At 41.7% G+C, this 12,497-nt stretch overlaps 1 long non-coding RNA gene across 8 annotated transcripts in view; it reads right to left on the minus strand.

The window, feature by feature from the left end:
* LOC102010070 overlaps positions 1-12,497 on the minus strand; it is a 164,803-nt gene that overhangs the window by 104,425 nt on the left and 47,881 nt on the right. Inside the window, exon 4 of one of the 8 annotated variants that reach the window (XR_001231481.1) lies at positions 7,675-9,433. The exons of the other annotated variants lie outside the window; for them this stretch is intronic. This is a non-coding gene — a long non-coding RNA (uncharacterized LOC102010070). Of the gene's footprint in view, positions 1-7,674; positions 9,434-12,497 lie in introns of those variants that run through there. 8 annotated transcript variants of the gene reach the window in all.

Consider the following 12,497-nt stretch of genomic DNA (forward strand, 5'->3'; position numbering starts at 1 on the left):
CTTGGGGCTGGGGATTTAGCTCAGCGGCAAAAGCGCCTGCCTGGCAAGTGCAAGGTCGTGAGTTTGGTTCCCGGTACTGGAGAAAAACCAAAAAAAAAAAAAAAAAGATGGTGAAATTACAAGTAATTTTTACTTTCTCCTTTATACTTTTATATAGCTGACAAATTTTATTAATGAACAAATATTTCTTTATATTCAGAAAGTTTAGGTTAAAAACCAAGAGGAATGAAATACAAAACAAATAAAATAAAAATTAAGCTAAATTAAAAACTCAACACAAATTACTAGAATCAAGAACATGCAGTAATGGAGTCAAAAAATAAGTGGAACATAAAATATGAGTAGGAGCCACAGCTACAAAAGTTAAAACACAAGCACCAAAAACAAAAAAGTAGAAATAAAAATCAGATAGTTAATAATAAAATTTCATGAATATAAAATAGAAATAATAGTTAACATATATCTATAACAACTTAGAGTGAAATAAAGAAAGGTGAAAACAGAAGAGTTTATAGGTAGTGGGGTAAGTGCAGAAAAAATAGTCACACCATAAATAAAAAAAAAACACCAACTGTAGCAACAAGAAATTATCACAGAGAGCCAAGCAGCCAAGCTATTTACAGTGTGACTTTAATAAGACAAGAAAAAATAAAGGGCGGGGGTGATAAAGTAAAAAGTCCAACAGGTGTACAGCTAGTAGCCTCAGTTCTTAGTAAAGTTATCTGGCTGAAAAGGCTTCTGGGGAAGATCTCTGGACCTACTGTGCTCACTGACTCAAGCCCCCAGGGAGGGAGCCCCAAGACACCCTCTTTCAGAAACCTCACCAGCTATGAATATTCCACCGCCGGAGTCTGCTTCCCTCTGACGTGCTAGAGACAAAGAAATGCACCGTCTTGAGAAGAATCACTTACAACTTTGCTTTATTTCATTCATCTACCTGCTAAACACTTACGGTCTCCTGTCTCCTGCTTTGCCCCTTCTTTACAGTGGCATTTCCTGTCCAGTCAAGCTAAGGAGGTTTCCCTCCACCTCTTTCTGTCTTGCGATACGCTATTCTTGTCCTTCACGGAGTCCTCAGAGTCTGTAATTCATGTGCTCCCATTCCTGGAGTCTACCTCTCGTCCATCACAAGCTTCACAGAAACCGACGTCATGCTATTGTGTCCATGTTAGAAAACAGAGTTGGCACCGAGCAGGCACTCAGGAAGTGCCAGTGGGTGGATGAGAGAACGAGTTCCTACGTACACGGGTGAATAGGTGAATATGCCGAGTGCTAAGCTTTGTTTATTAGTTATCTTTGTAACCAGCGCCTCCCGTAGTGCTTGATGTATTAGTGTGACTCCATAAGTTTATTAGCTCTATCCTAGGCACTGGTTATACCAAAACAAGCAGAGCGCTGTTTTAGCCTTGCAGAGTCCAATTTTATTTTATTTTATTTTATTTATTTATTTTTTTGGTACTGGGAATCGAACTCACGACCTCATGCTTGCCAGGCAGGGGCTTGTGCCACTGAGCTCTATCCCCAGCCTCAGAGTCAAATTTTAGAGAAAGAAACATAAACTAATATTTATAGCCATGTGAGCTATTTAGTATGTTAGAAATTCTTATTGAACACTTTGGAAGGACAGAGAGAACATACTGAACTGCTTGTGGAATGCAAAGAAGCTTATTAAAGGAAGCCATTCTAGGGATGAGTCTCAAAGGATGCCCAGCAGTTTTCTGAATGAAGGATAGAGGAAAAGCATTGCAGAAGAGGGTATGTAAAGACAGAGGATCATTCAAGGGATCGGGAGCCATGCACCATAGTTGCCAAACACAGGGTGCTACAGACCAGCAACCGTGAGGCCAGGACTAGAACGTTTCATAGCTTTGCCTCATAAGTGATGACAAGCTTTGGGACAGGTGTGAGGATGACACGATCATATTTGCATTTTAGAAAGGTCACTCTGGCCAAAGCATAGCTTACAGGTCGGAAGGACAAGAATATAGACACCGGGTAGAATTTGTGTGAGAAACGATGAGGGCTGGATGAGGGCAGGGACGGTAAAAATAGAGGCGCAGGAAATCCAGAGACTACTAAGAGGTGGAAGTGTCAGGTGTAATAGGACACAGAAATGATGGAGAGGGGTTTTCAGTCAGTATTATTCGTAAGTTTCCAGCTTGAGCATCAGGAGGAGTTGTGGGGCCACTTCCAAAAACTGGGAGGTGGGAAAAATAGAGGAAAGTATTTGTGGACACGTTGCCTTTCATCTTTCCCGACCTAGAGGATGCAGTCCTTGAAAATATAGCTCTGCAACTCATCACAGGAGTGAGAGGTAGGGTAAGATGGAAAATAGCTACAGGGACGTGGCGAGGAAAGAAGAGGGTGAGGAGGAGGGAAACGAGCGAGGAACCCTGTGGGTTACACGCTAGTCATTTCGATGTCAAATTATGGCTTGTTTGGCATAGATTTTTTTCTTCTGACTTAATAACACAGTTGCTCTGATTATCCTCTAATTTATGTATATGCAATGTTGGCGCCATTGCTGTTTATAATAGCACAAGGCTAACATTGTAATCTTTTAAAATTTTTTAATAATTTGTACGATTAGAACTGAGCACAATGCACAAATCATGGTGACGGTATATCTTTGGCTTTAATTTAAAAAAAATGTAGACAAGGACGAATCCTGAAAGCTTTCTCCTTACCTCCTCCCGCCTCTGCTTGTCCTGTTGTTTTCTTATTACCCAAATATTACAACTGCGCCCTACTTTAAGAGACACAAAATCACCTGGCCGGTTGCCATTTCTAAGTTCTTAAAGAGCTGCTGGAACAAAAACCCATAAAGCTGAGCAAGTTAATGGTTATTAGCATATTTATAAACTGAGACATAAGGTCAAATTCCTCATTTTCATTCCAAAAAAGTCACCTACTTATGCCATTGATCGTGCCTTTTGTTCTATAGCCAATAAACTGTGTGACTTGAATAAAGTCTCCCAGGCATTCATATTTTTAAAAAATAAGAACATCCAGAAGAAAAATCCTTTTTTTTCCCCCACAGTTAAGTGTTCTTGTTAAATTAAGATACTGCAAAGGATTAGGCAGCTCTATAGACAACTTCAGAAGAACAATCTGTTGTCCTTTAACCACCTCAGAATCTCATGAGCAAAGTCTCTTTCCATTCATTGACATTTGTAATAAAAATTGTGACAGTGTCATTTTGAAGTTAATTTTCTTGCTAATGTAATGGCATGAAGATATTTCAGTTGTCATTGTCTTTTACACTGAGAATTTTTAAAGAAGCATGCAGATAGGGCAAATTTCCTTAGTGTAGTACTCATCAAGAAGCACGAGACATTCTAATGTTAGTCTGGAAAAAAAATTATGAGAAAATCTGCAAGGCAGTTTTAAAAAGTCACTGGAAATCAATCTGACGCAGGCACAAAAATAAGACAGCAGGGAAGTTTTTGTATACAGGCGGCGCCTCCGAAGTTGGTGAACAGGTTGCCGCTGAAATGATTTGGGCCAATCACCTCTGCCTCACTAGAAAAAAGGGTGATGGGAATGAGGCTACGTCTTTGTACTATTTCATTCCTTAAATCCCAGAGTAATTTCAGGTAAACCAGCAAGGGTGGGGTAGAAATGTTTTTCTCCCTGTCTCCGGCAAAGCCTAGATTTCTTTTTTCTGTCTTTTTGAGACAGGGTCTAACTACGCAGTTCAGGCTAATCTTGAGCTCACTTTGTAGCCCAGGCTAGTCTCATACTGACAAAGATCCTCCTGCCTCAGCCTCTCGAGTGCTGGGATTATAGGCATGCACCACCACGCCTGGCTAGCACTAGACCTTAAAAAGATCCTTCTAATATAAACTTTCTCTCCCCATTCTTTTATGCTATATTATCTTCAGTAAGACAGATTTTTCCCTTACGAATTAGCAAAGCACAGTTATAATGGCTTTGCCTCCGGGACACAGTGCCCGGCCACACCAAGGAGATCTTTGTCTCTGCACACGGCACGTGTTTCTCGTCTGTCTCTATTTCTCTTACTATGTCCCAGCACCTGGCAACACTTACAGTCACTGCTTGGGGACAACTTGATTCCATCGCCCCTGTGCATCCTTTCGTCATCTCCTTCCCAATCGCAAACTCACATCAAATGAATTCCGAGCTACGTCCTGAGCCTTCCATCCGCGTCCGTCGCTGGCTTCGGTAGCTCGTCAGGCCCCCAGCAGCCAGAGTGGTGCGGCAGATTCAAACACAGAGGCCTGTCAGCAAGCCTTGGCTGGTGCAGGAGATAAACTGATAGTAGTTGATTTCTCAGCCTCTTGGTGGGGACCTTGCAAAATGATCAAGCCTTTCTTTCACTCCCTGTCTGAAAAATATTCCCACGTGTTGTCCCTTGAAGTGGACGTCGCTGCCGGTCAGGACGTCGCTGCCGGATGTGAAGTCAAATGCACGCCGATCTTACAGTTTTTCAAAAGGGTGAGAAGCTGAGTGAGTTCTCTGGCGCTAATAAGGAAAAGCTAGCCGGGCGTAGTGGCGCACCCCTGTAATCCCAGCACTGGGAGGCTGAGGCAGGAAGGTCATTGCAAGACCGGCCTGGGCTACAAAGTGAGCTCAAGGCCAGCCTGAACTGCATAGCAAGACCTTGTCTGAAAAAGACAAAAAAGAAAAAGGAAAGAAAAACCTTGAAGCCACCATTAATGAATTAATCTAATTGTGTTTTCTAAAGAACATAACCTTCTGTCAGCTGTTTAAAACTTTTAATTTTTTTATTTACAAAAAATATGAAGTTTGGAAACAGTATACCCAACTGCCATCTGATTATAAATGACAATAAAATATAATTCTACCCTTTTAAAAAATCAAATCAAATGAATTAATCCATACAAAGTGCTTTCAGCACGGCTGGTATACAAATTTATTTGAGTGCTGACTGGCATCAAATCATGTGTTTCTAAAGTACTTTCAACAAATTCTCACCATATATCACTTCCATCTTATTGCTTAGCCTTTTCCCTCAGTTCTTCACTCAGAATTCACCATCTCAGTGAGACCTTCCCAGACTACCTGCCCAAATTTTCAACGTAAGTTCCCCTTTAAAAATCCCTCTCTAACTTCTTAAATCCTCAGCACTTCCCACCATGTAAGTTTACCTTCCCTATCTGGTTTACTAGATGTCTCCCGTAGAATACAAGCTCCGTGAGCAGCTTATGACCGCGGGGCGGATGAATGTGTTTACGTATGGTCTCCCCTACTGAGGTTCTACGTCTGCGGAGAATCTGACACAGTGTCCGGCACAGAAAAGCCTGCAACCTTGAGGCTGTTCCACAGAGTGGTCCTCAACGCAGGAAGCCCCAGCGAGCAACACCGAGGGACGGGATACTTGAAGGGACAAAACTTCTGAAACTTAAAACTGGTTACATCAAGGGTGTGTTACAATGGGCGGAAGAAACCCTAATCTGGGACAGGACTATGTCCTTTTCTTGACCAGGGATTCAGCTCACAGCAGCACCAATGGCGGCGGTGGCCGCTGTAGCCTTGCACGCTCAGTGTGTTCCAGGCAGCCTGCGGGAGTCCAGGCCCCTCCAGGCGTCCCGGCCGCGGGCAGTGGGCTAGGGCACCCAGCAGTGCCCACGACAGAGAGCCCAGGCTTTGTTCAAACGGCAAGGAAGACAAGAATTCAAAGATTATTGATACAGGGCTTTTATGGGTTGGGGGCTATTTTTGCAAGAGGAACAATATGATACAGGACACATATTTTTAAGATTATTTGTAATAGTCTCCGAAAGAATGATATACAAGAGAGTGCAGGAAATCTGTCCACACACTAACACCAAGGAATCCAGCCGAGTTCATGAGTTTGATTCCCAGTACCACCAAAAAAAACAAAAAAAAAGTAGGATTCAAGAATCCAGGAGAGGGCCTGGATCCCATGGTAATGTCCTGCATGATCCAGCTGAAGTCCTAGAGCCCATAACAGTGCCTCCCACGAGTCCAACTGGAGGCCCAGAGCCCATAACAATATCTCATGCAGGTCTGTTTCAAGAATCTGTGCTGGGAAGGCCCAAAGGTCAGTAGTAGAATCTAGAAAGTCTGTCCCAGCGGGATGAAGGATCTGTGCTAGCAGGCTGAGGCTATCTGCACTAGAGGCCGGAAGCAACGCTCAAAGTGAGAACCAGAGCTCCCCTGAAAGGTACCTCAGCCATCCTCAGTGACAGTGAGGTCCCCAGCTCCTCCCATGATCAAGATGGCTGAGTTCCCATCAGGGAAGCCAACGCAGCAAGCTTCTCCAGGAGACTGGCAGGGCACCATCTTTCCCTCCAGAGCCAGTAAGCAATGCTCAAAGTGAGGACTAGAGCTCCCCCAAAGTGAACTGAAGCTATTCTCAGTGCCAACAAGGCCCTGAGCTCCTCGGAGGATGAAAACAGCCAAGTTCATCAGGAAAGCCAGCGTGACGAGCTCCTCCAACAGAACCAACAGCTCCTTACAGCTTCTACCTGTCCCAGAGCCCTTCTCCGCTCCCAACAGCCTTCTCTTCCTTCTCTAGTTCTGCCTCTTATGCCGCTGGCAACAATCTCCAGGTGGGCCTCCCACACCCAGCACCAGGCTCAGTCAGTTCAGCTGGGGTTATGAGTTGACCGCCAGTTATCAATCCGCTACAAGGGCTATGGGTGCAGATCGATGGTAACATGCGTGGTTAGCAGGTGTGAGGCCCTAATATTTGGTGAGATCCTAGCACCAGACATACACTCTCACAAAAACAGCAAAAGAGATTATGTATACTTAGTAGTTAGCAAAGAAAAATAATGCTAGCATATGCTATTTTCTTCCAAAGGATAAATTTAAGGCTAGATGAAAATCTTAATATTACAATATTATATGGGGGCTATAAGTTTTAAAACATTACAGGGCCATTTTTCTCATTATACCAAAATAATTTTTGTGTACTGAAATCGTTCCAAAAACATACTGTAAAAATGTCTTAGGTAACACAGGACGATTTTTAATAGGGAATCATTATTTTGAATGTCCTTGTAACTTAACATTTTCTCATTCAATTTTTATCAAAAGATTTCAGGGAGCCTGGGAAAATGTCACAAAATAGCTGCCCAAAGGGATCTGGAGAGAAACAAATTTTTTAACTGGAATACAGTAACCCTATTTGGAATTTGAAATTCAAACTGCAAGTTAACTTACAAGGTGTCTGGGCTGGGGACATAGCTCAGTGGCATAAGTGCCTGCCTGGCAAGCGCAAGGTCCTGACTTCCATTCCTGGTACAAAAAAAATAAAAAAATAAAGGTGCCTGTTATGTTCTGTTCATGGTGGGTTCATTCCTAGCCGGGAATATTTTTTTTGTTTTTTTTTTCCCGTACCAGGAATTGAACTGATAACCTTGCGCTTGCCAGGCAGGTGCTGTGCCGCTGAGCTAAATCCCCAGCCCCGTCAGAAATATTAGCTCCTAAATAATTCTCTTCTGAATGACACTGAAACTGAAAAATATAAGCCAACAGCTACAGCAAACCAAATGTCCTATCATAATGATCCGAAAGTAATTTTGGGCTGGGGATGTAGCTCAGCAGCACAGTGCCTGCCTGGCAAGCATGAGGTTGTGAGTTCAATTCCTGGTACCAAAAAAAAAAAAAAGAGAGAAGTTTTGGATTATCCCCTACTTAGTGGCTGTGTGACTTCAGGTAAGTAATTTAACCCTTCTGATTTTCCACTGCTTCATGTCAAATGAGCAAAGCATTGCTTCCCCTAGTTAGCATTGCTTTACCTAGTTGTTGTAAGCATCTAGTAAAGTACTGGGTGAAAAGTAAAGTCTGAATTTAGTAAAGTCTGAATGCTATACAAATGTGATGTATCATTTTTGTTCTTTTGAGGTGTTTGACACTCAATCTCTGCCTCAAAACATGAGCTCTTTGTTCTCAAGCTTTCCTTTGACCCGTCTTCAATGTGCTGAATTATATTTCTTACCCACTCAACTTATTCTTTCGACCTTGCCTCTGCCAGCTCTTGGCTGGACTACTAGAACCGAATTACTTCTCCGGCTTCGGTTGGACTCAGTGTTTAATCGTAGCCCTGCTCTAAACGTGCCGCATAAGAACTGTGAGTGTAAATTAAGGGTTCACTCCCCTGTCCACGGCAATTTCTGGAAGTGTTAGGCGGGGTTTGAGGGTAGAGGACAGGTAGCACGAAATTTCACTTCCCTTTTAAAGAACTAAAGCAATTCCTTATCTTGAAGAAAATTTCCCTGAAAGGATTTCCCATTTCCCATCACGCAACAATGTAGAAACTATTACTCTTTCTGCCTCTTACTTCAGCCCAGGGCGAAATGTACGTATAAACTGAAACTAGAAAGCATTCTTGGTTGGCAAAAGACAAACAAGAAACCAGAGCTCATGGCTGCTGTAGCAAGGTCTGTGAACTGGCTCCCTCTCCATAAAAGAGGCAACCAAGGAACAGCGAACTTGTCATGCGCAGAGGTTTTATATTTATTAATTTATGCTTCACAACTGGTATCACCCTCCTGTTACAGATGGGGAAAGTGCAGATGGGCCCTGACTTACGATGATCCAACTTACGATCGTTCAACTTTATGACAGTATGAAAAACATGTGCATTCCTTAGAAACTCAAGTGGAAATTTTGAATTTTCCCTGAGCTAGCGCTATTATATACGCTCTTCTCTCACGATGCCGGGGAGTGACGTTGAGGTGGGTTCCACGGTGTAATGGTGAGCACTCTAGACTCTGAGTTGCAGTGGTCACGAGGGCAAACAGTAGATGCTGTACAGTAGGCCGTGTTGTTCAGTTGTGATGTTTTGTAGGGCATATTAAATGCATTTTTGACCCACAGTATCTCCAACTTACAGTGGTTCATTGGGTCTTAACTTCATTGTAAATGCAGGAGCACCCATAATTTACATAGAGTCAAATAGCTAGTACGTGGTGGAGATTCAAACTCAGGCTGTCTGGCTCCAGAGTCTACAGCCATAACTCGATGCTAATAATGATAATAGAGGGGCTGGGGATTTAGCTTAGCAGCAAAGCACCTGCCTGGCAAGCGTAAGGTCGTGGGTTCGATTCCTGGTACCAGAAGAAAAACAAAATAAACAAACAAATAAGAATGATAATAGAAATTGTGCTATTATTTACTGTTGCATAACAAACTACCCCCAAACTTAGTGGACTGAAACAAAGGCATCAGTTTCTGTGGCCCAGGAATTGGGGCCAAGTTTAGCTGGGTCCTCCGCTTTAGGGGTCTTTACACACCACAGAAAAAGTGTCCCCTGGAGCTGAAGTCATTTCAAGGTTTGACTGAGGAAGCACCACTTCTAAGCTTGCTTGTGTGGGTGTTGATAAAATGTAGTTCCTTATGGGATGTTGGGAAGAAATCACCGTTAGTTCTTTGTCCTGTGGTTCTCTCCACCACAGAAGCTTGAAAAGTATGCAAGCTAGAACGGAAAAAGAGATTTTAACAAAATGGGGGCAGGGCTGGGGATATAGCTCAGCGGCACAGCGCCTGCCTGGCAAGTGTAAGGTCGTGAGTTCAATTCCCGGTACCAAAATCAAACAAACAAAATTGGAAGTCACTATCTATTGTATCATACTCACAGAAGTGACAGCCCATCACTTTTGCCATAGTTTATCACTACAATCAGCCATTTAGTCCAACCCACATAAAAATCAGAGGGGATTTCACAAGAACAAAAATGTCAGAAAGCCAGGATCACTGGAAGTCGTGCCAGAAGTTTTAAGTGTAATAAATAGCTAACATTTATTAAAGGCTTACTATGTGCCAGGCATAGCCCAAATATTTTACACATATAATTCATTTACTTCTCACAACAAACTCCACTGGAAAGATGAATTAATAGGAAGGAATGCCATGAGTACATTTAGGGGGAGAGAAATGAAGGATACCACTTTCCAGGGTTCCAACGGGGAGAAGAGGTATTAGAATGCTTCAAAAGGATGTCACAAAACGAACCTATCCCACCTCCATCTCCTTTAAGAGATCTTTTCTTTTAGCCACAGAATGGGCTTTTTCTAGCTAATTGAAAACAGTAGTTTCCTTAAGTAACTCTTCTCAGGCTGTACCAGTCCTAGGGAGAGGATAAAAATTACCCTTAAAAAGGCAAAACAACACCAAAATGGTTTTAGTGGTGCTGGGCATCAAACCCAGGACCCCTTCTATTCTGGACAAGTACTTTACTCTTTCAGCTCTACCCCTTTCTCAAAATAGCACTATTTCTCATGCACATTGTAATTTATTAAAACGAATGTATTTTTACCTTAATTAAGCTTTTAAGGGCTGGGGATTTAACTCAGTGGCACAGCACCTGCCTGGCAAGCGCGAGGTTGTGAGTTCAATTCCCGGTACCAGAAAAAAAAAAAAAAAATTTTTTTTTTTAAATTAAGCTTTTAAAATCTAGCTGGTAATAAAAGTCTTCTTAAGTTTTCTATCTAAACTCTACCTAAGACACAAGATATCCAAATGAATTCTAATGTTATTTAATTCTAATCTGATTATTTACTGTTTTTCTTCAAAAAGTAGCTGAGAGGGCTCCCAGCTGACCAACCTTATAGAAAGATAAGAGAGAGCAACTGCTTCCTCTGAATGAGTCTGGCGCTTGGGAATTGGATGGAGGGGTACTGACCTGCTGACCAGGCACTCTCTAGCCCTGTTCTCCAAATTCGAGCCCTGAGAAGAAGCAGGATCTTTCCAGCACAGGAGGGGCTGGAAACCCTCTTTCCTATTTTTAATAAGAACTGCAGAAGTTACTTATTACAAGAGCTATGTGGAAGACATCCCAGATTCCTAGGCTGCCGGGTGTGTGTCTATTTTCTGATATTTGCAATGACACATCCTTTAAACATCTAGAAGCCAGTTCCTGGTCAAGTTAAAAATATCAACAAATGACTATAAATCTGAAATCTTAAATAAAATATAAATAAACAAAGCTCAATAGTTAATTATTAAGAGGTTAATTTACCAAGAAAGGCTAATTCAGGCATGCAATGAGGATTACCTATTAACATATGATTTATCACTCTCCCAGGTCAAACAGTAATAGAAACCAAAAAAGCACTTTCCAGAATTGGCAACTATTCATAATTTTAAAATCTCAGTAAGCCAGGTGTGGTGGCGCACGCCTGTAATCCCAGCACTCAGGAGGCTGAGGCAGGAGGATCACTACAAGTTCCTGAGGCAGGAGGATCGCTGCAAGTTCGAGGCCAGCCTGGGCTACAAAGTGAGATCAAGGTCAGCCTGAACTGCATAGCGAGACCTTGTCTCGAAAAAGAGCCTCCCCACCAAAAAAAAAATCTCAGTAAACTAGGGATAGAAGAAACCTACTCCATCATGACAAAGAATATTTATCTAAACAAATATATTTAACAATGAAAGAGAAAAACTCCCACTAAGGACAGAATTAAGAAGAAGATATTCTCTGTTGCATAATTTTTAAATGCAAAAATAAAAGCAACCTAGATGTTCAGCAATTAACTAGTAAATATGTTATGACACACTCATAATAAGGACTATTCAGAGGCAATTATAATTATGTTGTACATGAGTGTTTACTTGTATGAGCATATATGAGATCAATATACACAACATACACAGCTATACATCTGAATAGCTAACAAACATTTATAAATACAAAATGTGCATGAAAGGAATCATGCACTGAAAATGTTCTATAAATGAATACATCAACCTTCTGAGAGTGATTCCTTGAGACGAGGGAAAACGGTACTGCAGAGAAGGATTACAAGGAAAGAGCCTGTGTAAAAATACATCAGTCTGTGCCACTGGAATACTTTTAGAACACTGGGAATATTATATGTGCACTATTTACACTAAGTTTTTTAAAACATCAAAGAAGATTGTCAGTAAAGAAATGATATTTCTAATTAAAAAACAATAGTATGTATACTAACACAAGTTTATAGGTCAAAACTTATCCAAAGGATACACTTTTATTATTGAATTATGGATAATTTTTTCCTTATCTGTTTTACAAGTTCTCTATATTCAACTATGCTAATCTTTATAGATTACACTAAACAAGTGCAGGGTTTATAGGAAAATCTGTTAATCTGACTTCTAAGATGGTCATGACCCCTCCTAACTCTGTCTTGATCTTATAAAGCTATTGAGAAGACCAAATGCTTGCATTTCATTGCAAAGCCAGCTCCCTATTCCGGGCTTGCTTCATTTGGTCATGTCTCTGAGGCGTAAAATCTTGGAATCACTCTTCGCTCTTTTTTCTCTGTTCATGGAGTCACTAACTAACTTCTCTAGAAGATCCGTCCTTCATCTTCCACACATCTGTTTTTTCCATTCTTACCCATACCTCCTGGTCCAGGAGAGCTATACCCTTCACGCCCTTGCCTGCCAGGCTTGTCTATTTGCACATCTTCTTGTCTTTACCTCAATGTCTCATTACCTGCACATCACCCTTTATACCATCCGCTGCTTTTGTTTCTCTCACCTGCTGTGTCTGTACTTCT

This window comes from Chinchilla lanigera, unplaced genomic scaffold (genome assembly GCF_000276665.1).
Source record: "Chinchilla lanigera isolate Chin_1 unplaced genomic scaffold, ChiLan1.0 scaffold00099, whole genome shotgun sequence".
Lineage (NCBI taxonomy): Eukaryota > Metazoa > Chordata > Mammalia > Rodentia > Chinchillidae > Chinchilla > Chinchilla lanigera.